This window comes from Excalfactoria chinensis, chromosome 3 (genome assembly GCF_039878825.1).
Source record: "Excalfactoria chinensis isolate bCotChi1 chromosome 3, bCotChi1.hap2, whole genome shotgun sequence".
Classification (NCBI taxonomy): Eukaryota; Metazoa; Chordata; class Aves; order Galliformes; family Phasianidae; genus Excalfactoria; species Excalfactoria chinensis.
The window spans coordinates 49706282-49732743 of record NC_092827.1 but is presented as its reverse complement, the minus strand read 5'-3'; the positions used below and the strand labels follow the sequence as shown (position 1 = coordinate 49732743).

Below are 26462 nucleotides of genomic sequence, written 5' to 3'. Positions count from 1 at the left end.
TGCATGGCCACAAAAGGAAAGATTTATGTGCTATGTAAGCAGATCCTTCCTCTTTATGATAACAACAAACCCCTTTATTTCATACAGTAGTAGAAAGTTTTATGGGAGTAGGAAATTTACTAGGGACATGGTGGTACTTGTGGAGAAGATGCCTGAATAATAACTTCTATTCTTACTGGACTGTAAAAACTTGTTTGCACATACGGAGTGTTGCTGCCAGAAGCTGAGGTTGTTTCTGTCTTCTCCATTTGTATTTTTTTGGTGATGCTAATGGAAAGAAGAATGGCTGAAGAGGGTACCACCTTGTCAAGGATGTTTCTGCTTGTTGGCATCAGCAGAATGGGTCTTGCATCAGTAGATGTGTCGTTAGGACAGATTTGAGAGGCTAGAATGCCTGTTGGTGTTTTCCTTTTATTCAAGGTTGGCAACTAATGCACTGGAAGGTATGCTGGCAGATCACTTAAATGAGAATTATGTATTTGCGTGGTTAGGAAGATGATGATCTAGGATGTACTTGACAGATTGAAGCAGACCTCCTAATTGGAGAGATGCCATTATCAGTGGTTTATATTTGTGTGTATAGAATATTTTCAGCACATTTCAGATAGGTAAAGGCTTAAGCTGTGATCTCACTCAGGAACTAAAGGCAAGAGATTTGTCACTTTCCTGAGTTCAACTAGGCTGAATTATTTCCATTAGGGTGTTTTGTACTCAGGATGACCAAGTACTGCAGACTAGGATTTGCAAGTGTTCAATAGGAGTTATAATAACCTTACTCATAGTTTGCATCTACACAGAACCTGATATAGATTTATTAGACTGCATTTCAGTTTGACATATTCAGTGAAACTGAGGAGCTTCTTAAGGAATAAGATGAGTAATGTGTGAAACTGCTTTTGGAGGCAAAGCGTTCTCCTTGTATAGACAGCAGTTATTTCAGCTTTACCATGGATCACAGTAAGAAGACATTGAAAAAATACAGGTAAATATGAAAAATCATACTGCTTCAGCTTTTGCCAACTATTTCAGCAGTTAGATTTTTTTAGCAGTCCTGGTTGTAAAACAGGTAGAGTTGTTGTAGTTTAAGTAAACTATTGTAGATTTCTGTGAAACTTGTTTTTTATGAAATTTGTTTCCAATGGCACAGTTAATGACATTTGGGCCTTTTGTTTCTAGGATCACAGCTGCATATGTGGTTCTGGTTCAGTCCTTCCAAAGGCATTAATATATGATATGGAAAGTAAGGTAATGCAGTGTGCTGGTATGATTAATCCAGAATCATGTTCAGCTACAGAGGAATGAAAGAAGAAATGCAGAGAGATTGAATTATCGTCTTTGTTTTGCACAGTTTTTCTCCTTATGGCAGCTGTCGCATCAAGATCATACACAGAGCTTTTTTCTCCTTGTTCCCATATTGGTTTAGTCCTTTAAGAATAGAAGAACGAATCTCGCTGTCAGTTTCATTACTGGGATTGTTAAATCATTATTGAAAATATTGCTTGCATAAACAGAATTAGTTTAGACCTTTGTAGATAATGTTGTGTTCAACCTTAAAGTAAATTTCTGACATGAATTAAAGCAGTAATGTTCAAGTTGACAGTAAAGTTGTTCATGTAGGATCTACCATAAACTTTTAAAAAAGTATACTATTTTCTTCCCCATTTTCCTTTCAAGTTTGAGGAAGGATCAATTAATGGTCATATGCTGTTTTAAAAAATCCAAGGCAGAATGCAGTTATGAAACAGTCTTCTGTGCTTCTGTGAAGATTCTCAAAGAGTGAAGGGGAACTAGTGTTGACTCACAGATTGCATAATTGAGTCACACATAGCATAATTTACCTTTCATTTTTTCATTCCCCAAGGCCTCACAGAATTGTTTTGTGTCTTGAAACATGTTTAATGGAGCTATTAAAAAGCAGTAATCTTATGTTTAGGAGCCACACTTGTATCATGGGATACCACAAAGTTAACCAAAATCACTGAGATTGGAGCCTTGTTCTAAATATTTAAAAACAACTTTCAGGAGCAGCACTTTTACTTATTTTATTAAGAAGATTTAATATGCTGAAAAGCTTAATCAGGCCACGGCGTAACTTTGAGACTTTGTGGGTAAGTACAGGCTTTTAAGAATCACAGTTGTAAGCACCGTTCTGTTTTGTTGTTGTTGTTTGTTGTTTTTTCTCTCAATTTCTACAGTTTACAGTATTCTGGCTAGCTGTCACAGCTGAAATAATAGTTGGGCAAACAGAGTTATTACAAGAGATCAGACCTCATTAATTTTGCAGGTAGGACCAGATTCAGTGTTCCTTCATTTTGATGTTGTTTTGGAACAGGAAAAAGCCAATTCAGGTGGAAATTAGGAATGTTTACATACTTACATCAAAAATCAAAACAGAAAATAGTTCAAGAAGACAGGATGAAATGAACGTTTGTTGATACTGCATCTGATTTTTGAGTGTTGTTCTAGCAGTTACTGAATATGATTAGATTAGGTTGGGCCTGAGATGTTTCCAGGTGCATGGCAATTTATGTTTTGGAGGGTTCAGATTCTGTAAGGGATGTTTTTGGTAACTCTTATTGTGGATCAGACCAACTTGGATTTTGATAAGGACTTTCATCAGCTGGAGGAAGGCAAATGAATTGTAAATGATGGTGTGTTTTGTTTCTTCTCCCTTTTTCTTAGTAGCACATATTTTATTTTATTATTAATTATTATTATTTCCCCTACAGCTTCTCTGTACAGCTAAAGGTATAGGTATTTGAACAAGTTGTCACAGGATAACATAGGGCATGAACTCCTAGTGTGCCAAGGATTGTAGCAACTGTGTACTCAGTGTATGCCATGGTGCTTGTGGAGACAGCCTAGTTTATAATAGATTATGTTGAAACAGGATTTAATGAATAGCCAAGCAGCAGAAAGAGATGAAAAGAAGGGCTTGGACTGTACTCTCTGCCTACAGTCCTGTGTAGGAAGTGGTAGCAATATCCCTGGTTATTTCTGCTGCAAAAACAACAGCTTAAAATAGTTGTACACTTCCAGAATCAAATACAAAATGGCACTACCTTTGTGGTCTTCCAAGGAAGTTGTTTGAGAAGATCTATAAGACCAAAGCTAATCTTGGTAATCCATTTTTAAGTTTTGTGATGCTTTGAAAACAGTAGAGAAAAACGGAATAGTCTGAGTTTATGTGAAAGGTTTACAAGTGTAGAATTATAAAATGAAGCTAGTAGAAAGACTTAAGACTGTCCTCTTGGACCCAACATAGAAATCTACTCCCTTTTGAGTAGAAAATGTTTTTTTGGTTTGTTTTTAGAAAGTGTTCATGAACATGTGATTGTGATTTCTGGATACCTGTCATTTCTCCCTTATCTGTTTGTTGTGTATTGTTAGCTTTACAGGAGCTCTACAAGTGCACTTCCTCATATGTTAGAAAATGCATGCAATGAAGAAACAGAAGTGGTAGTGATGATAGTAGCAGATGATGGTGTGTGGCTTAGAAATATTAAAAACAAACAAAACAAACAAACCCACAACAATATATCAGTCCCGTGTAATATGTATGAAAAATTCAGTGATAAAGTCTTGATGCAGCTGCATCTGTGATGCAAATGCAGACTTTTCCAAGGGTAGTTTAAAGCAGCCTTGTATCTGGACAGTATTCCATGTATTCCATGTGCAGATTTGCTTTTAATTTATTTATTTCCTACTGTCAGCTAAAGCTTCCAGAGTAGTTAAAGGCAGCCTTTTCTGGGGACCTTTTTGAGCCAGAAAGCATTGCTCAGACCAGACTGACTCTTCTTGGGTTGCCAAACTGTTTTGTCAGGGTCCAGAAATTTTACTTTGCACTGTATTAAAGGTCAGTTGCTTTTTTTTCAGGAGTACTTGTAATAGTTAGGAGTTGTCAGTAGGAAGAGTTTGGAGAGCTTACTTTACATGAAGAAACCTAACCCATGAGAAAAATAGCAAATGGGATTTCCGTCCACATTGCAGATGTGATCTTTCCCTTCTCTAGTGCTCCCTAGTCAATGTAATGATACCTCTGTTAAGCAGCTGTCTCCTGTTCATTTTAGCTGACTCTTTACCAAATTGTTTACCAAAACTTCTGTCTCTTAGCTGACCTGATGGTTAGGATTTTCCAGACAGTTTAAGTTTGCTGTTTCTGTAGGATAATGTGTGTTTGAATTCTGTTAGGGGCTTCTGGAATTGAAGAAGTTTTCTCCTGTGTTTTGCCTTGAACTCCACAGATTATTATGGCACCCTCTGTGAAAGGAACTTTCTCAGAAGACTCGTTGATGGGCAGCAGACATATACAGAGTGAGAGTTCACTGTTGAAGTGGTCAGACTTTGACTTTATGTGGAGGATCTTGGGAAGCATCAAGATTTGTACTACTTAGACTGCAGTATATATTTCTCTCATTTTCTGCTTTGAGTTCACAGAGAGGCTTTTAGTTTGCTGTCTTAGCTTACGGCCTTCACGTGCAGCTTAAGTATTTCATTTGTATTTAGGAATTCTGTTTTAAATCCTTTCAAATTGTAATAGATGCTTGCTTTCAGAATTAAAAAAGCACAAGATAAAGTGTTGTATCTGACACAAGGCCACTATTTGCCAAGGAGATATCGAAATTCTAAACAGTATACATGAATTCTAAGTGCCTTACTTAATCTGAGTGTATGACTGCCAAATGTTTCAAAGGAGTCATCTTTCATAAGTCTGATTCCTCTAGCAAGCTTTTAGGGTGAGTGAATCAGGCTACGTAGTTAACTTTTGGTGATATGTGTTACACTTGATGTAACTTACCAAGGCAATTAAGTTATTTACAGTGCATTTTTGAGTGGAGGATGTGTGCCACCTGGAAAACAAGCCCCTTCTTTTTGAGTGTCTGGATTGTTTCTCTGGATACTAGCAGGAGAGTGGTAGTGCACAGAGCTATTCTGTCTGCAGGAGCTTGGGGAAATCCTGAAGGGTGCATGCCAGTATTTTCCTACACTTGGTCAGCAGGAGGTAAATAACAGTTAGAAGGAAGAGTGGTTTTATAGGCATAAAAAGCAGCGGTGGTAGTTTTTGTTCTATGTGTAACAGAAGGAGTTTAATTAGGTTGTGAGTTTGCACTGGGGTTTTTGGCAATTTGTTTCTCATCAAGCCATAAATCCCTTTCTTCATGCAAAACTAAAGCTTGTTTTGTTTGTACTTTAATGAGCTACAGTTTATGGGACAACAGAACTGCCTTCTTTCATTTATATCTGAATGACAATATTCTTGAGAGAGAATTGTGCTTTTTCTTTTTTTTTTTTTTTTTTTTTTTTTTTTTTTTTTAACAATTGCCACTGTGGAGATTGTTAAATAGTTTAAACTATATATATATATGTGTGTGTGTGTGTGTGTGTGTATGTATACATAGTGGTACAGGAATTCTTTGTGGACTCTCTGAACAAATTGGTGATTTGTATAGGGAATACTGATTGTTGCAGGGACCTGCCTCTAAAGCGAGTAGGAATGTTGTTTTACTTGTAAAAAATAAATGTTTTGTTTACATCTGCATGCTATGCATTACAGGTATGTGTGATAAAGTGAAATAAGAGAAATTACTAGGCTGATTGAATGTACTTGTTTTCAGAGCATTTACTGCCTTTCAGTCAGGGATCATCTGGAAAACTTTACAAACGCAATGTATCAAAACAACTTAGTAAATAAAAAAACTAAACACCTCATCAGTGTTGTTAACTGCAGAATATGTGCTTTCAGTCTTCTAGCTGAAGTTAATGGATTACCTAGTTAGTAAAGTTACCTAGTGACTTACCTTGAACTTGCTGTTGACCGTGGCTGGGAAGGGATCACATTAGATTACAGCAGTGGCTGAGGGAAGTCCTCCTCTCTGTAAGGCTGGTGTTGGGGTTTGGTACTTTTCCATGAGCTGGAAGGCAGATAAGCTGTCATGGCACTAGATGCTTTGTCTTACATTTTTATTTCAGTGATAGGAAAGTGCCTCAGAGAATAGAAGCAAGTACAGTGCCACATGAAGTGTGACTTGCACAGTGTATACCCTGACCTTACTGACGGCAAGGCCCTGAATCTGAGCCAGCCCACTCCTCCAGCAATTTCACAGAGCTGTGACTGTATTAAATGTTGTTATGCATAGGCGAGGTTTGTATAGAGCACTACTAAATCATGGGATACAGTCTAGATTGTTTTTATCTAAGCATTTAATATTTCTTTACTTGCAAGTACCTGATTGAAGTAATTTACTGCTTTTTCTTTCTCTTTTCTTTTCTTTTTTTTTTTTTTTTTTTTTTTTTTTAATTCTTTTCTCGCTTCCGTTTTGAGTAGTTTAATCACTGAAAAGGTCAGATACATTGATAGAAAGACTTTTAACTTCTGTATACTGAATGAAAAATGGTTGCATACTTTATTTATAGATTTGAATTAATAAGCCAAAAAAGAAGCATAATAGTTCAGTAATGTAATTGTTTTTATTTCCCCACACAGCCTCCCATCCCCTTTACCACTCATGTTGTTCACTTCCTATAGAAGCTGAGGACAGAGATACTGAACCTAACTGGGCTCAATTTACCTTTGCCTTTTCCCCACTTTTATGTATCCTGGTTTTCATTCTGGCTGTTCCCCACCTTTTCTGCTCTATAGATGAAGGCTAATATTCTCTCGAGCAATCTAAGATGAAGTATTTGCTTAATTCTGGCTCTCCCCTTTCCAGCCTCCCCAAGCTGCTTTTTTTTTTCCTTGAAACTGTGATACTTAGCAGAAGCAAGAAGCTATAAATAACATTAAGCAGTGTGAAGTGATGTTAAATGTCTACAGATTTTCCTTTCACCTTTGGAATAATCTTGCTGGTTATCAGTCACAAGCAGCATATTCCAATGAAAACAATTTCTAAATTGGAATTGTGTCTTTGTAATGGTGGTGTTGTAGTCCTGCATTATAAATGTGGGAGTACTTTTGCCAGGAAACGAAAGGGAGAGAAAGATGAAGAGTCCCAGTTGCCTCTGGTTAGCTGCAAGTTTTCTAACTTTAGAGCTGAGGCAGAAAATTCTTGCAGGTTGCAAGGATGCAGACACACCTTTCCTCCTTGCTGAAGCTTTTCTGGCTGAAGAGGCTTTTGCTTGTTGCTGCTACCTTTCAGGCCTGCCTGCCCTTCTAACCCCCTGCTTTGTGAGCTTGGCCTCCAACCTGCTTGTCTGGATTAGAAGGGTTAACAGCTTCCTATGCAATTTTGTCAGTAAGAAGACAGGCTAAATGGCCTTGTTCGCAGTGGATCTGCAAGGGAGTGGAGAGTGGTGGCCTCCAATAGAAAGGGGCAAATCCTTGAGCAAACTCAGGCTGCTGATGATTGAACAACATAATGAACTGTACTGCCTAAATGAACTGTACTGTGGAGTGGAGGAGAGGAGGAGGAGGAGGGACTGAAGGAAGGATCTTGTGAATTTCTCTCTCAGTATGTCAGCCTATGGCACTTGTTGAGCGGCACCTTTGGGAAAGCTTGTGCTCTTGTGGGCTCTGTCTAGCCCAGGTGGATGGGCCATTATGTGCCTCAGAGAGGCAGAAGACTGGGAGGTGCCTTTTTCTCCAGAGTTTAAGAAACACTGCTGCTTAATGTAAGGGTGGACACCTCTGGTATCCTGTGAAGGGGTTGGTCTGGAAATTCAGCATGCACTGACCACTGAGGAGAGACAGCTTGCCTGATCTGACAAGCAGTGAAGGCTTGCCCAGGCTCTTCCTCCTCCTTTGTGTGTGTGTGGGTGATTGATGTTTTTCATTGCCAGTCATGACAACTGGCACTACTGTATTGAGGTGAGCTAGAAAGAAGCTGTCAGGTTGTTTAAATCCCTGTGAAGTCTGTCAGCAGAGCTGCGGTGGAGGAAGAAGGAATCCAAGTAACACAAGGCTGCTTTTCCTCTGCTCAGCCCAGGTCTTAGAGAGCATGAGGGCAGTGCCAGGCAGTGCCATGTGGGAAAGTTAAGGAGTTAATGTGCTATGTCTTAGTGTTGCTGCACTGGGGCTAAACAGATGGTGTAATTAGCCTACAGCGGTGAACAGCTCTTTTTCTGATAAGATAAAAGGAAGTAGTTGTGGGTGGTAGAAGGAGTCTTTTAAATTGGCAGGGCTTGCAGTGTGTTTACACAAATGCGTGAAGTGTATGGTTATTATAGTTCATTTCCAATTGCTAACCTCTTTTCTTTATATTTTTGTTTATCAAGTAGCTCATAATTCAACAAAATATTTTTTTTCCCTATTTTTTCACATTTTTGCCAAGCTTATCTGGGAGAGTAAGGGAATAAAAAACAGATAATCCATTTCTTGTCAGACAGCAACTGTATCATCTTAGAGTTATAGACAAAGAAAGCTCTAATGTGCCCTTCCTCCCTAATGCATGTGCTGGATATGGGCAGGGAATGGTCGGGGGCATGAGGAGTCCAGGTTGTGACAGACCTCACGTATTCTAGTTTTGAAGCCTATTCTCTTCACATTTCTTCATCCGTCACCCTTGAGCTTATCTTTGTTGGGATATTTTGAAATGAACAGGAGTCAATATAAATAAAGATGCAAGCAATAAATTAGTTTAGATTTTGCAAGCTACGTATATGGGTTTGGGTTGAAAAAGACAGCTTTAAGTAAATGAAAACTGAAGAAAAATAAATAGCAACTGAAGGGGGAGGAGGAAGGGTTGAATTAGGAGACAAAACTACTATTTAGGTTCAGATTTTGTTTCTAAGTCCTTTGCATTGCTTTTGCATACTTGTGAACAGATATCTAAGTATTCTAGCTTTTCTGGTGCAACTGTTCATATTTTGAATCCAGATCATTGTTCCGCTACTTGTAGCAGAAATGCTGTCATGGCTTGAAGCAGTGATTGGCAGGGCCAATCCTGGAGAGCTCAATGCACTGCATTGCATGCACCTGAGTGACCAGAAGGGGTGGAGACAGGATCTGCCCCTTCCCAGACCTCGTTTAAGTGTTGGCAGTGGAGGCAAGTGTGTCTTGCTGGAGATCCCTGCATACCTAAGGCCTTCCAAAGGTAAGCAGCTTCTTTCCTTTATTGGTCTGCCCCTGGCTGTTGCGTTTGAGCAGAATCTCTCTTGCCGCAGCCTGGGACCTCGCTACTCCACTGTCATTGCTGTGCTTCCCATTGTGTTACATCTGTAATTCTGGTTTTGATTTGAAATGTCTTGTCCAGTACTTTTTTATTATAAAATATATTGAGTTGGTGAATAGAATATGCAGAAAAAGTAAGTGCCTTTCAGATCTTTTCAGTAATAGTTTTATGGTCTTTTTCCTATCAAGTAGTTAGGTTTTTATTTTCTTTTGCTCATAGAGGCTCTTTCTGTTGTGCTACCATAGCTGCTTCTTGGTTTCAAAGAATTTAGTTTCTTCTGTTTCCTTGCAGGAATCTGTGTCCTCCTTTATCCACTTGAAAGTACATAGTGTCTCTCAATATGTTAGGTTTTCTTCACGCCAACTAAAAAAAACCTACCAACTTTCTAATGTAAATCTAAGACTTACTTTGCAAGTCTCCTTTTTGTCCTTGATCTGCGGGAGGAGGTGGGTGAGGAAGGCTGTGGTTTGGTGGTAGCGTGTTTCAAACTTGAGAAAGCTGCTTTAGGAATGTTCATAAAACAATACGTATATATATATATAAAATATTTTTTCTCTGATTGTGACCTAAATGATGATTGTCTGCATAGTGTTTTTAAACTCCATTCTCAGAAAAATGTTATCTATGTTTTGCCTTGTATGGAAGAAATAAAGTGAGGGGATATAAAATACTAAAACAGTATAAAATATTGTTATTGAAATCAAGATTTAACTGCCAGTAATAAGGGGGGTGGGGTATTATTATTGTTTTATTTATTTTTAAGAGAGATTAAATAGGCTTTCCGCTAAAAGTGTTTGAGTAAACATGATATTTTCATGAAGTCAATGTACATTTTTGTCACCAGAATTTGAATGTCAGTCAGGTTGCCAAAGCATATGTTAAACATGTGATAGTTTATTTCGGCAGATGACCAGCATTGCAGAGTTTGTGACTTCTATAATCTGGTTCCCTCTTGGGAAATGGATGCATGTGAGTGGATGCAGCCAACCTCTTGGCATCATTTCCTAAGCAAATTTCTTCTGTTTTTCAGTGTTCTTCATGCAGCAGAGGCTCTGAAAGATGTGAACACTAGCCTAAGTACTTGGGCAGGGGGGCAAGTCGAAGGGCTTCAGGGTGAAAAAGGAAGATCTTTAAATTATCTTTATTACCCCTTTAGGAGGGACTGAGAATTAAATAGAACAAGAAATGGGGAAAAAAAAAAAAAAAAAAAAAAAAAAAAAAAAAAAAAAAAGAATGCATGGTGGTTTTTTTCTTATCTGAAGTGTTTCATTTTCAGGATATTGCATAAAATGGAAAATGTTATGGTTATTTTTGGAAGTTCACTTAATTCCTACTTTTAGAGAAGACTTTAACGCTGTAGCTGACATTTAGGTAACTCATTTTAATAAATGAGAGAGAAGGTTGGATTTAGGTTAAATATCATTCTAAGTCAGCTCTTGTTTCAGATGAAAAAAGAGAATTTGTGGACATGTATTAAAAATGTATTTAATAAAAGCAGGTGAGAGAAGATGTACGCTTCTTCCTAGCTTTTTTTTTTTTTTTTTTTTTTTTTTTTTCTTTGTGAGGATTGAAACTTGAGAAATAATGATGACAAACTTTTTTTCAAATAAAAATGATTTGGAAGATTTCTACAGATGCTTATTGTTTTTGTTTTGTTGTTTTTTGGTGTTTTTTTTTTTTTTGGCATTGGGAGGAATTAAATGTTGAGGTATTGGAGTGTCCTCCTCCTACTCTTGGTGTCCAGGAAGCTCTCTTAGCAAGTATTCTTGTGTGACGTGTTACAGTGAGCTGCAGGCAAGGAACACAGGACTCTCTGTTGCTATCTTTGCTGTCACTGCTCAGCTCTTACTGCTGAGACGCCTGCTCTTGAACTCCAGGCCAAACTCAGAGTGGGTGTTTTTTTCCTGAGGTCTGCATAATATTATGTGAAAACTGGTGCGCTCTTGCTTCAGCTGTTGAGTTATATTTTTCTATAAGCTTAATTTGTGCAATTTGTTTTTAAATAAATATTTTTATTCATAAAAATGTAGTGTTATTGTGGTGACTCCTTCTGTCATAATTTCCATGGAAATAAATAGGAGGCATTACCTTTGGAGTAACTAACATATTCTAATTGAAAAAATTATTTTTGGTCTCAAATACTCTCTCTAGTGGACTCTATTTGTAAAAGAAGTCATTGTATGTTAGTTTCCATCTACTAAGAAGTACTTAAGACAAGGCTAAGAAAAGCTGTGTCTCTGACATCTCTCTGGAAGTGATCTAATTCCATTTTCTTCTACTTTAAAGCTTTCCACACTTTACAAAACCTCCGTGAAATCATAATCAAGAGTTGGAAAACTTAAATCTTAGATTGATATAATAAAAAGAAAGCAATAGGCAAGTTTATTGATTAAATGCATCTTTTAAAATTATCTGAAACAAATAACATCCTTTGATTTTTAATATTATGTAGCTGTTCCCCTTTCTTTCAAGTTCTGGTGAATGAGCTAAGTGCTTGCTATGACAGACTGAAAAATAAATAAAATAAAAGCAAATAACAAGTAGTACTAGTGGTCTTCCGTTGTCTGTCTTGCCATTATGACTTGCTCCTCCTGTGCCTTGGGGTTGTGAAGCAGTGTGCTGTCATTGTTTCCTGGCAGACTGGGCACAGGTAAAAGAGTTAATGAGAAGAGTTAAGAGAAAAGCCATCTGGCAGTGATAGTGGACAGAGATTGAGAAGAAACTGTGGTCCCAATGGCTTGAGCCATTTGTGGAGCGCTGTTTTAAGAAAGAACTTTATTTGAATTGAATTTCTAAGTGGTTTGGGCTTTTTTTTTTTTTTTTTTTTTTTGCCTGCTCTATAAGTAAAACCACTCTCCCCACAGACAGTTCAAGTACTCAGAAAAGAAGGGAAGATAGGACTGGGTATGTTAAATTTGCATCATGGAAGTGTCAGTTTCAAGGATGAAAGCTTTGTCATCAGCATAACCTTTCAATGCAAATTCTGGCCTGTTTAAAAATAAAAATAAAAAGAAAAAAAAAGTGATGGGCCAGCTTTTTAAATTATTATTCCAAAGGTTTCAGTTAAAGTAATAGTGATAATAATGTTGTGACTCATCTCTGCATACACTGAAAGCCATTGGGAATGGAGGTCTTTATTAGGCTGGGAACTGTTCCTTTCTCCCCCCCTGTGGCTTTGTGAATAGTGTGTGGAGCAGCATGGCTTGGGGATTGTGTTGAAGCAAATGGTTGTGCCAGCAGAGTACATCTGTATGTTTCAACCTTTCATTCTAATGAGACTTTGTCAATAAAATGAGTTGTATAAATAAAAACAGCTGATGGTGGTAGGGAGTGTCTTGAGGTAAGGGAATGAAGATGTTCTGTTTCAGCCAGAATTGCAGAACTGTGGATGACTGAGGGAACAGAATTTTATGTGAGTGAGAAATAAAAAGAGGATGATTCATAGGTGAGATTGTCTGAAATAGCGAATGAAAAAGCTGAATCGGAAGGAAAAATAGAGGTGAAAATAAGCTTCAGAATGAACGTGAATGGGATTATAAGGAAGTTCAGATTGGGAAAGTGAAGAAATAATATGACAGAGACAAGGATAAAGGATATAGTATTGTCTTTACCAACAGAAACTAGGAGAGAATTCTTCTGCCTTGCAAGTGCCCAAGTAAAGTATCACCTGTCTTTGTAACACAGAAAAGTGTTTTCTCCCTCCCTCCCCAGCTCCCTACTCCTGTTGTCTTTGGGGATGGTGCACCTGGCTTCCAAAGACAGGATGTCAGAATTTCCTTAGGAGCTTCAGTAGTGATTTCATAGCTTCTTGTAAGTGGATATACCTATCTATGGAAATTTTAAAACATTCTCATGGCTTGTTAAGGGGAAGTTTGTCATTAAACTTGCGTGCTTCAGGCTGAACAAAAAAATAAAATGCATTAACTTTGAGTGTTCTCATTTAGCACTAAAAGGCTTTCTTGCACTTAATATAGACAAGTGTTTAACTAAGGCCACTTCAAACCTGTGGAAGCATCTGTATGGATTTAATTTATGTAGTATTTGTGTTTAATGGGTGGATGAAGAATAGTAGTCTTGGTTTGAATGGCTGTAGTTTGCAGTGATGCTCTTGCTATTTTTGGCTGAAGGCAGATTTCTGTAAGACTGGCTTAAAAGCACAGCATTGCACATGTTCACATTTTGAATGCTGTTTGCATTTTTCATATTCTTTTTATATCATGTTCTATCATGCAAAACCAAATGCTTTCTTTTTTGAAGAATACAGAAAAACTATTTTTAAAATTTATTTTCCATCTGCTGGTTTCTCTTATTAACGAAGGCAAGACAGGGAGGTGGAGAGAAAGAGAGCACTGTAAATGATATTTAACTGAATTCAACAAAAAGAGAAATTTTAATTATCCATACATGTTTTTTGCTTTGTTCAAAATTTTCTTTAACAAAAGAGAAGAACCCATATATACAGGTGGACAGCAGGTTGTCCTGGTGGCTAAGAAGGCTAATGGTATCCTGAGGTGCATTAAAAAGATTGTGGCCAGCAGGTTGAGGGAGATGACCCTCATCCTCTACTCTGCCCTGGTGAAGCCACATCTGGAATACTGTGTCCAGTCCTGGGCTCCCCTGTTTGAGAAAGATAGGGAACTTCTAGAGTGTCCAGCGGAGATGAGCCTGGAGCAACTCCCTTATGCAGAAAGACTGAGCAATGTGGGATTGATCAGCCTGGAGAAAGAGAAGACTAAGGAGGAAATCTTATCAATGCTTATAAATATCTGAATTACAGATGTCAAGTGGATGTAACCAAGTTATTTTTAGTGGTGTCCAGGACAAGTCCAAACATGAGAAAGAAATTATTTACTTTAAAGGTTACGGAGTGCTGGAACAGGCTGTGCAGAGAGGCTATGGAGCCTCCTCTGGAGACAGTCAAGACCCACTTGGATACTTTCCTGTGCAGCCTACTGTACAAAATTTGCTTTGTCGTGGTGTTTTGGATATGATGATCTCCAAAGGTCCTATCTGACCTCTATGCTGTGACTGTGTAAAAAGTTCCTTTCTGTTTTAAAGATAGTAAAATTGACACAGAGTTGTATTAGTGGTTGTTGAAATAAAAGGTGAGACATCCCTACTAGTGATTCTTTCTCTTCCTTTCCTACAGGGGAAAATAGAAATGAAAGTGTTCCTAATTCTCCAGATTTCTTCTTCTTTATTAGAAGGACTTCTGAAAGTCAGTATTTCAGTATAGTTTAAACTGAGTTAATGACAAACATGCTGAAAGTTTGCCTGTAGGTATTTTCTGGCAGAATTTCAGAATGCTTAAAAAGTGGTTCTAAAAGAACCAGGGGAAGGGAAGTCACTAAATCTTGCTAACTAAAATTGGCTTATATTGATTTCTCTGCAGCTTAAACTAGTATGTGTGTGTACACAAGGAAGAAGCAGTGTTTGTGGTTTTGCTAATTCTGTGTAGAGTTGAAATTCATTAAGTGACTTGAATTTGAGTGAGTTGTCCATTAACCACTTGAGCTTTGTTTTAAATTTGAGTTAGCAATGGAAAAAGTAATTGCATGCTTGCTGATGTATGGTGACTTTTTTCAGTGGCTTGTCACAGCTTTAGCTCTAGTGTTCTGATTTTGCTTGCCTAAGGGAAGAAATAAGTGGGCTATCTGATCACCACAGTTATCTGGAGTTCTTGCAGGTTAGCGTGTTTGGGAAATTACAGTACGTTCCTAAAGACACTTAAATGTTGTAGAAGTTTTGACTTTCTCCATTTGCTTAATGCCTGGAAACCTTGCACTGTGTGTATGTTGGGACACTGGAAAGATAAGCATGCTAAATTGTGAAGATGTAGTTCACAGAATCACAAGGTTGGAAAGAACCTACAAGATCATCTAGTCCAACCATCCTCCCATTGACATTGCTACCACAAGCCACTAAACCATATCTTGTAGCTTCTCATCCAGATGCCTCTTGAACACTGCCAGGGATGGCAGTTTCACCACCTCCTCCATGAGTAGGCCATTACAGTGCCTGACCACTCTGAGAGAAAAAGTTTTTCCTTCTCTGGTACAACTTGTGGGCATTTTCCTTGGATCCTGTTTGTTGCCTCATTACAGCCTCCCTTCAGGAAGTCGTAGAGCGCAACTGAGTCTCCTCCAGGCTAGACAGTCCCAGCTCCCTCATAAGACTTATGCTCCAGATGCCTCACCAGATTTGTTGCCCTTCTCTGGACATGTTCCAGGACCTTGATGTCTTTCTTGTAGTGAGGAGCCCAAAACTGAACACAGTACTCGAGATACAGCCTCACCAGTGCTGAGTACAGGGGATGATTACCTTTCTGCTCCTGCTGGCCACACTTTTTCTAATACAGTACAGGATGTCGTTGGCCCTCTTAGCCATGTGGGCACACTGTTGGCTCATGTTCAACTGAGCATCGACCAACACCCCCAGTTCCTTTTCCTCTTCACAGTCATCCAGCCACTCAACCCCAAACCTACGGTGCTGCGTGGGGTTATTGTGGCCAAAGTTCAGGACCCGGCACTTGGCCTTGTTGAACCTCAAGCCCAGCAATCCAGCCTATTCAGTTTCTTCTGAAGGGCCTCCCTACCCTCAGGCAGATTGACACCAACTCCCAATTCAGTGTCATCTACAAATTGAGGGTGCAGCCAATCTGCTTATCTAGGTAATCAGTGAAGGTATTAAACAAGGTGGGCCCCAGTACTGACCCCTAGTGGACATCACTTGTAAGGGCTTGCCAGCTGGACTTAACTCCATTAACCACTACCTGCTGGGCATGATTCTCTAGCTGGTTCCTTACCCAAGGGAGGGTATACCTGTTCAGGATATGGGCAGACAGTTTCCCCAGCAGCAAATGTAAGAGATCATGTCAATGGCTTTGCTGTAGTCTAGGTAGACTGCATCAATAGTGTTTCCCTCATTTACCAGTCTAGTCACCCAGTTGTAGAAGGAAATGAGGTTGGTCAAGCATGACCTGCCTTTTATGAACCCATCCTGTCTGGGTCTGATCTGCTGGATGCTATGCATGTGCTATGTAATCTTACCCAAATTATTTGTTCCATCACTTTCCCTGGTACCAAGGTCAGGCTGGCAGGCCTGTGGTATCCCGGATCCTTCTTACAGCCCTTTGTAGATGGGAGTCATATCCACAAGCTTCCAAGTCCTCCGGGATCTCTCCTGTTAACCAGGAGCACTGGTAGATGGCAGGGAGTGGCTCAGCAATCACCCGTCAGCTCCCTCTCAGAACTCAAGAGTAGAGCCTACCTGGTCCCATGGATTTGTGGCAGTCCAGGTGGAGGAGGAGGTCTTTATTGTTTCCACCTGAATTACTGGGGGTGTATTTTGTGTTCCATTCCAGACTTTCAGATCAGGGTGTAAAGTGCCCTGAGGTCTGCCCATTAAAGGTAAATGTAAAGAAGGTACTGAGGACCTCAGCCTTCCCCTTATCCTTAGTTACATGTCTTCCTGCTTTTTTTATTTTTTAACCAACCAGTTTTGGTTTATTCTTTGTTTTCCTTACGTGCTTTTGAAATATAAATAACTAATAATTAAAAAAAAAAGACCTGCAATCTGCAGAGTGCTCATGGAATGATACTCTGTAGGATATGTGCAATGACCATCTTGGGTCAGGTTGTGTGAGATGGATTATAGGTGTAGAGTGAAACTAAAGTCTGCTTTCACAAACTTTGAGTTAGCACTGTGTAATTAAAAGTGAGCACAAGGTCAAGCCCTTCATTTAGAGCATAGTAGGTTGCTGCAGAGAATCTTCTTTTAGCAGGGAGAACAAGCTGAGTGAGAGATTGCTGTTCAGTGAAGATGAAGGTTGTGAAACCTCTGGCCTTGTCTGCTTGTCCTTTTGATGCTCTTATGTGGCCTGATCCTTTTTCTCTGGTTGAACACACTAAAATAGCTTTACAGAACTTTGTATTGAAAGCACTTACATGACATAAACTCTCTTTTATGAGATGAATACATCTGAAATAACACTTCATGTGATATTGATTATGGAAGATGGGATTTATGTTAGGACACTTGGAAGTTTTCCTGTTACTGTTGGAATGCAGAATGGGTTCCTGTTTAAGGAAAACAAGACTTGTCTTAAATATCTTTTTCTTCTTTTTAATTCTTGTTCTTGGTTTGCAGTTCATTATTTACGAGATGGTCTGGGTATTATACTTGAGGGGGAGAAGGAAATTAGTAGAATTAGTAGTTTCAGGGTCATGTAACATGGCTTATTTCAAGACTTGTAATTTAGTTTAAATTGAAATCTAAATACATTTAAATGGGTGGGCTGCTAGTTAATCTTGTAGCCCAGACATACCGGCCTTCTGATACTTGCTGTCTACATGAAACCTGCCTCAGTGCTGGAGACCAGCATAGTCTTAGGCTTAGTTACAAGTTACAAGCCTTAGTACTATTTTAAATTTTGTATTCAGCAATTTAGAAATTAGGTTCTGTAGAGTTAACAGTTAATTAAATTCAGGCCTGCATGTGTTTAGGTGATCACATTGTGTGGAGGGACAGCCTCTTGTAAGTGAGAAGGAAAGGTGGTGGCTGGGCAGAATGGCTGCGGAGAGGCTGAAGGCAAGTGGATGTGATAGACCTCTAGTTGTGCTCAAGGATTTAGAGGGCCTTTGGGATCTTCTGGTTGCAAACTGGTGCTGCAGATACTGTTGAGATCTTATGAGCAATTTCTGGGTAGTGAGGAGTGCAGGTAGATTCACCTGCTTGGATCAACCCCAGGCTGTTCAGACACTGCGACTTTGTAGGCCCTGCGGTTGTGACAGTGTTTCTCTTACGGCTTTTGTGGGCACTGCTTAAACTACTGAAATCTAAATGTAGATCACTGTTTCCCCTGCTGTGGTGTAGTTATTTATGTATAGGTGTATTTATTTAAAATACAAGTGGCCTCTATATGTAGGTGCTTGCCACCAGTAGAGCTTGAGACTCAATGAAAAGGAAACAAAGCAAAATGCTAAGGTGGGGGGTGTTTATTTTCAGGAAAGTGGTGGTAATTGAAAGGAGTGGCTCACCACTATGAGAAACAGTTTTGTTATGAACAGAAGGTTGGTATTGCAAGTACTGCTTATCCCTGTTGCAGAAGTGCATCTTCCCTTATGCTTAGAAACTTACTGCATAAAGTAGATGGCACTTTCAAAACAAAGGTGATTGAATGAAGAAGTGTTTTTGGCTTATTTTAGAAAATATATATATATTTAATGTTTCTCAAAAGTATTTCTCTATTGCAACTTCTGTGTACTTATTTTGTCTAGTTGATTTTGGCTTAAAAATGTGTATTCAACCAGAATGAAAAATAATTCTAATGCCTGCTATCTGAATATTAGAGTCTGCTTGTGTGGTGTGAACTATTAGAATACAGTGTTACAACTTACACTCTTAAGTCTATGATGAGCTTTTAAAGTAGTTTTAAGTCACTAAGTTTCTTTTAAAAAATGTATTCTGGTATTAGATTATGCAAGTAATGATTGTTTGTTGTCAGTGTTGTTTCTTCCTATATAGTTAGCTTGTGAGATGTAATGTATTAATTAGGTTTTTGCTGTTGAATGTTTTAAAACAGACTTGAACTAAAACCTGTCCCAATATATGCACTAAAATTTTTTATGTTCTCTCAAAAATCCCGTTCATTCTTCTTTTTTTCCATGTTGGTGGTATATGGCTATATTCTGTCCTTTGTGACACAGTCTTTTTAGTACTTTGTACTCCTTACCCACTTTAACTCTCATTGTCTCCAGACTTGAATCAATTTTTGTGCTGTACTACTTTGGCAAACTGTTGTCAGTATAGTAACTTCTAGTACTTTTTGTCTCATTTAACAAAACAACAACAACAAAAACAAAATCTATAGTCATTGTTTAAATCAAATTAAAAATATTTTTTTCATATTAAGAAACAAATATTCCAAGGAGATTTCCTCTTACTGAATGGAGAATGTTAATGCTTGTATGTGCTCATTTATAGCTTATGACTTGCAACTTTTTGGCTGGAATGACAGCCTGAAGTTTAGTAATAGATGTATGCATAGGCCCTCGATAAATGAGTTATTCATTATCATGCTTAGTGTGAATACAACAGATCACTTAGTTTGCTGTTCTGTGATGTTCTTTGTGGAGTATGGAAAACTGATACGTAGTTAGCCAAGTCTGGCTGGAGTTTGGAATACCGATCTGCACTTCTTTCTGACTCTTAAAGATAGGAGTCTGTTTCAGGGAAATGTGGACTGAGCTGTTTAACTGGAAAAGGTGATCTGTTAAGTTGAACATAGAATAATAGAATCACCAAGATCGGAAAAGACCTGTAAGATCATCCAGCCCAACCATCCACCCATCACCAATAATTCTCCATAGTTCAGACCGTGTCCCTCAACACAATGTCCAAATGTTCCTTGAACACCTCCATGGTTGGTGATCGCACCACCTCCCTGCGCAGCCCATTCCAGCACATGACCACTCTTTCAGAAATGTACTATTTCCTAACGTCCAGCCAGAGTCAGTCCTGGCACAACTTCAGTCCATAAGTGTAATGTTCTCCAAGCTGTGCTTCTCATTGTGCTTTGCTTTTCAGCATCAGGGAACTATCACTTTTCTTTCCTCTGCTAGTAAAAAACTTCTTTTATGTAGTTGAGAATCATGTAACTTCAGTAAGCAAAGCAGCAATTATTAAGCCTTCTTTTTCCTCCAATAATGCATTCTCCCCATTAAAATTTTTCTTTTTATGAAATCGTTCTTAGCTATAAACTGGCTGGAATCCTTTGTCAGGGCTTTCTTTGCTAGCCTGGTAAAAAGTAATAAGCTAATCTTTGAGATCATGATCATGTATACAGATAGTCAGTGATGTTTCCATGCTTTTGAGGTAGTGTGAGGTCATTTTTGAATGACTTTTTACCAGACAACAGTTAAATTGTTTATGGGCTGACTTAAATGTACCTTTGTTTACCTGAATTACTTTCTAAAGCAAAATATAAAAGGTGAATGTGGATTGTATAGCCTCAGGAACTGGCAGCATGGTCAAATGGCTTTCAGGTGAAGTTGTCATTATCTGGGTTACACAGGCATGTGAAAAGATGGTGCATGGTAGCTTTTGAATTAGACTGTTCCATGATGCCAATATCCAAATATGGTGCTGTTATTAAGATGCCAGTATCCCTGCTGAATGGGGTTGGGGTGTGTGACACTGCAGACATGATCTCTGTGAGCCTATGCATGGCAGCACTGTTACACATCAGTGTTTTTTTGCAATTAGTTGGGTGGCATGTGCTCCTCATCCACAGCCTGTGCACTCCTTTGGGCCTGACTGTGCTGCTGTTGTTCCCTGGGGTTGGAGGGGTCACCAGTTCTTGATGTCCTTTCTCTTCCGACTCATGCTGTTACGGTGGTATTGATGTATCATGACCCCTAACATGGGAAATGTTGTTAATGCTTATTGGCTTTGTCTTTACTTAGTTTGGTCATGCCAATTCTCATCTATAATACAACAGGCATAAAGACATAAAAATCTGTAATGAATACCAAACATCTGTACAGTGTGCTTTGAGCACTTCTTTGGTATGACTTTGAAATGCAGCCTGGCTATTTAAAATACCCACATTGTCTTGCAGTGTTTTATAAAACTTGTCTTAAATATTTAAAGACAGAGCTGTGCTCTTGCAAAATAGCTTTACGTTGTGTTAGTGCGACTCTTAGGCTTGAAATGCCATTTGTGCTCCTTTTGTAGGTAGCAAGCATGTGTGTGAGATTTAAAAAAAAAAAAAAAAAAAAAGAAAAAAGCAAGCTGAAATGATTATATACTAAAACGTATGTGATTATACCTTGAACATGTAGCATGTTGAGTATATTTCCTGTTGATGATGACTTGAATTTGAATGCCTTCCACAATTTTTATTTATTTATTTTTTTTCCAAATTAGCCATTAGGGTTATGGATCATTATCTAATGGATAGTGTATTAATGGACTTCCTACCCTAATTACAGAAAATGAGTGCCTCGCAAATGCAGTAGTCGATCAATAAATGAATGGGTGTGCTGGCTTATGCTCTTCTTTGTCACTGGGCTGCCCCAGCTGCTTAAACTGAGATACTCAGTGCACCTATCGTATGAATTTTAGCCACACCTCAATGATATGTAGGGATACCAGTTGTTAATATATATATATATATATATATATATAAATTAAATCACTACAGTTTTTCAGGTGTTATTATTCTTTTAAAATTCTATTATTCATGATAGAATGTTAGTTGGATATATGTGCGCATGTACTAATTTTGATGGATACATATAAAAGCACAGACTTCTTTCAGTGTCCTTTGGGGTTCTTGCTTTAGTACATGGAGGTTCTTGAATGCTCTTTTGGCTCTGCTTCTAGTTGTTTTTATGTTGCATTTCTGTTAAATCATTACTTTAAACTTGCTAAAGAGTCATCACCTTGCAGTAATGGATTATTTAATATCAAGCCTCCAGTTTCAGTGTAGGTAAGATATTTAAGCTATTTTCTTGAAACTGATCAAAAGATGCATGGTGGAAGCAGAATCACGCAGAATCACAGAATGACCTGGGCTGGAAGGGACCTCAAGGATCATGAAGCTCCAACCCCCCTGCCTGGCAGGGCCACCAAACTTACATGTTTACTAGACCAGGTTGCCCAGGGCCCCATCCAACCTGGCCTTGAACATCTTCAGGGATGGGGCATCCACTATCTCCCTGGGCAGCCTGGAATCAGTAGTGATGAGATCAGGGCTATTGTTTTAGAAATGGACTAGAACTGAAAACCTTAGGATGTGGTTTAGCTGTCAGTCATATTTTCTTTTGCTTTCATTTTAGCAAACTTGGAAACTTTTGATATGACCAGCTCTTGCCACTGTGGATTTGGTCTTTTACTCGAAGAAGTAATGGCTTGCAAAACCTCTTCTTTTATACATTTTTAAGAATTTTACTGCACTGTGAGACCAAAGAATAATAAATAGTAGCTTTTTTTTATGATACACTTGTTTTTCTTCGCTGTTTTGCTGCCATTGGTAGTTCATGAACTAGGCTGAAATCGTTTGTCTTCTTGGATCTGGAACCAGGAAAGGAGGTGTTTGCTGTGAAAGACGAAACAGAAAAAAGTGTGTTACTCAAGCATTCTGTGCCATTTTGGATTTTGCATGCAAAATTGTTTTGTCTTTCTGAATGCTTCTGATACATTCCAGGCTGGCTCTTATGTGTGTTCATTGCCTGAAGAGAGTCTATTCAACTTACTAGCCTTTTGACTGGAAAATCCCAGAATTCTGCACTGAAGCAAAGAAATGCGTATGTTTTAAATTGAAATCACTCAGTGATTATAACACTGTGAATGTAATAAACTTGTTGGTGATAGTACTGGAGATAGTAAAGCCTTGTTTTCATCTGAGTCCTTCACAGCAGAACCAGTGGCTATACAAATAGCTAAGTAGGCATGGGGATTTTGGCAGATGTGTAAGATACTGGATACTTGTTTTCTGTCTTTCCTGTTTGTTTCTTGGTTTTGTTTGCTCCTTTGTCATTGCTAGGAATGATTTTGAATCATTGCTAGGAGTTGCAGAAGAACAAAACCAAAAACCTACCCCTAGCAAGTTTGGGTCAAACTGACTTGAAAGAAGATTGTTAGCTGTGTGAAAATCAGGATCTAAAATGACTCAGTAAGGCAGTATAGTCCTAGCTTTCAGAAGACATCCATTTTCTTCCCTTTTGCGTGAATGATTCCAAATGTGTTGAACAGCTTCTTAATGTCATAGGCTGTAACCCAGACTGTGCTGCATGTGTAGCCCTCTTTGTTCCCTTTGGTCAGTTTATCAAAGAGCTGATGCAACGTGGTTCTTTCAGCATAGCTTCCAGTCAGTTGTTTTGAAGTGTTAGAGACAGCCACTATCAAGAGATATAGATAAGAGTGTATGCTTTGCAGAAATGCTAATGGTTGATAGGAGCGAATCTATAGCCCTTCAGCAACCAGTCTCCTTGAACCACTGCAGTCCCTAGCTACTGGGAGGAAGGAACGACCTTCATCATTTTAATATGTGTTTGTTACTGAAGTTTTTACATTTGACTTTCTAGCCAAGCTTTTGAAGTTAGAAAAAATAGGCATGCTATTATTTAAAAAACAAGCTTCAAAGACTGAGTTGATTTCAGAAATTGTTTTCAGTGATTGGATTTTCATGTGCTTTGAGTCTTTTCTTTGACTCTTTTCTTTAAAATGAATATATCTGCCGTGGCTCATCTATAACTACTAAACACATTCAACGATAACCCCTTAATTTTATTTTTATTTTTGTTTTAGTTTTTATTTTTTATTTTTCCCAAGGAAGACATTAATGTCTAAATATTTGTTCTGAAGTTTCCTTACAGAACATTGGTATGGAGACAGTAATTGATATCTAAGAAGCTGCATCTTTGTAATCTGATAGAAACTTTGGCTTTAATAAGTTCATGAGAAAAGGTAAAATGCGTATTAATTTTACAGAACAAAGAGGATGCATATAGCTGTACACTCCTAAAAATGTGAAATGAGTCAATTTTTTATAGCTATGTAAATGAGCATACCTGCACGGAGGAGTGGAAACTGTTGTAAAAGCTATTCATTTGTTTGGAAATTTGTACAGGGAAATATGTAATAAGTCAGACTCTTATACTTCATGTAAGTGGAAGAATAACACTCCCATGATCTGAAACATTGATATAAAGTCAAAAAACATTTATGCACATATGTAAAGCATGCAGGTTTATTGAGGGAAAAATAAATATGGAAGGAGGTGAACTTTTGATGTTAAATACCAAGAACAGTGCCAGGATGAGAAAGCTTGGCAGGGCTGTAGTAAAAATCTGTTTTCATTCCAGGTGGGCATTTCCATTTGTGAGCCGTTCAGCATGTCCAATGACTTGTAGAGAAATGAATGTTCCTCGGATTCTAGACATGTGTTATAGGCAATGCAGTTGTGTAATCATTTAATTGTCTTCTCTATCTGCTTTTGGAAATAGTTTGTGTTAGATAAGGTAGTCTCATATGCCAACAGCAATAGACCAGATGTTAAAAAACCCAAAGTGTGCACAGCTATATTCTAAAGACTTGGCATGCTAAGGTGATTATAATTTTAGTCTGTTATTTAACCTCTGTGGGCTACCTTTTATAGTCTTTCTTTCATAGCTTAATCTGAATCTTTATCTGAATCTTTTCGCTTACATGAAATATTTTCAGTTTACTCACAGATGGAAATGGCAGGGGAGGTCTCATTAATCCAAGAAACTCGGAGCAGCCTAGTGGAGGGAAATGTTATTATATATTTGGGAAGATTTAGTCACATTCTATAACTATGGAGGTGGGGTGTAACTTTACTGTAGGTTCTTAGGTGCTGTAGTTCTAGAAAAAAATAGCTAAGAAATATTAGAATTACTGTGGAAAGACAGGTTTGTTTTTCTTTTTGTTGTTCTTTTTTGTTTGTTTGTTTGTTTGTTTTTGTTTTTAAATCACGGGAAGATCTAGGAATTACACTTTTTTTTGTTTGTTTGCTTTGTTTTGTTTCCAGCAGGGAATTATTAATCTTTGAATCAAATTCTTTCATGTAAAGAGCTGTCAATCACGTGTGTCCTATTCCCCTATATGGAGAGAATAAAAGATTACTCTAATGTGTGGAAGTTGGACTTTCTTTTTCCTGTTTCTTTTTTCTTTTCTTCCTTTTTTTTTTCTTATGGTGAGATGTATATTTATTATATTTATTCATTACAATTTTGTCATTGTTTCTCTTTGTTTTCCTGAAGCGTACTACTAGTGCTGGATTTGTGAATCTGTCTGGTACCAGTAGAAGCAGCTTGAACTTTACTACTTAATTTCTTCCCAGGGCATTTAAGATGGATTATTTTGCCTTCGGGGCTGTACACGTTGAACGTTTTCTTACCAGTCTTAAAACTGGTTGGAGCAGTACTGTAGATCATTCTCCCTTTTTTGTTTTTGGTTTATTTTTTTTTTTATTGTACAGGTTTGTCTGACCTGTTTACTATTGAAATAGTTCAGCAAAATGCCCCCAGACTATACTGTTAATACCCTGCTTACTTCTCTCCGTACTCTGTAGTAGTTCTTCAAAGGCTGTTCATATATAACTCTATGATTAAAATCATTTTGTTTACTTCTTTTTTCAGTATGTTGTTGTCAAGCATGCCTTTTTAAAGGTCAAAATGGATTGCAGGTGTGAGCGCAATTTTCAGAAAGGGAATTTGGAAAATGTATGTGGATGATGTTTATTTGATGTATTTATCTGCTACTAAATTTAGTTCTAATTGGCTTAAATTGTGTACAAATTTAGGTCAGATCTGAAAAAAAATGTTCTGGCAAAAGGTTTGTTCATAAATCTGTTCTTTAACTGATAATAAAGTATCCTGGATGGGAGGTCAGGGTTCACTTCCCTCCACTGTCATTATCGCTAATTTAGAGATGGCTGTTTTTCTGTGTTATGTTGGCCTTCTGCTGTGGTGAGACTTATGTCTTTGAAGTGATAGACTGCTTAAGAATGTTCTGTGACTTTCAGGAGAATGCTTTTTTGTGCCTTCTGTTTGAAGGGAAAGAATGGTTATCTTCACGGTTTATAAGCATCATGGTTTTTGTTTTGTTTTGTTTTTCTTCTCAACATTTTCACTATTATCAAGAAATCCCTCAGTCACCATGACTGGAAACATGACATATCTAGGGTCTGATACAAAATTATTATTTACTGGCCTTATGGTTTCGTATTAGTCATTTGATGATGCCCTGTTTTGCTTGGAGTGTTTAACATACCATGTATCAGCAGCTTTATTTTTTAGTGGGCCATTACAGGCATTTTTCAGAATTGTTGAAAGCTCTAAGGTGCCATTTCTTCTATATGGTCAGTATTGGGTATCCTCATACAGTTTTTTGCAGCAAAAGCAAAAGAGAGTGCACTGAGCCTGAGGGACATCAAGTCAGCTCATCCAGGAGCCACAGCAGAGCGAACTTCAACGCCCAAATGGTACATTTGATGGGCCTGGCAAATGGCTGCCTTGCCACTGTGTCTGCACATGTAACATGGCCCAGTGGGGGAGCCTTCAACAGAGGGATCAAACCGTGGCCTAGACAAGTTGTTAATGAGAACCACATTCTTAAAAAGCAGTTCATTTCCAGAATATCACCTGGAATGCAGTCAGTAAAATGCTTAAGTTGTAATGGGAAAATAGTTCCCATGTTAGAAAAGGGAATATTTTTGGTTTATACTCGTTGGAGAAAGAATTTGCTCTTTTTCCTGGACTTGCCACTGCTCTTTGAAAAAAGATTATAGATTTTTGTAATTTGTAGAATTTGAACATAAATATCAAG

General features: G+C 38.1%; 1 protein-coding gene across 15 annotated transcripts in view; it reads left to right on the top strand.

Moving 5' to 3' along the window:
- Positions 1 to 26462, top strand: part of PTPRK (protein tyrosine phosphatase receptor type K) — a 384844-nt gene that overhangs the window by 36923 nt on the left and 321459 nt on the right. The gene's annotated exons all lie outside the window — the stretch shown is intronic.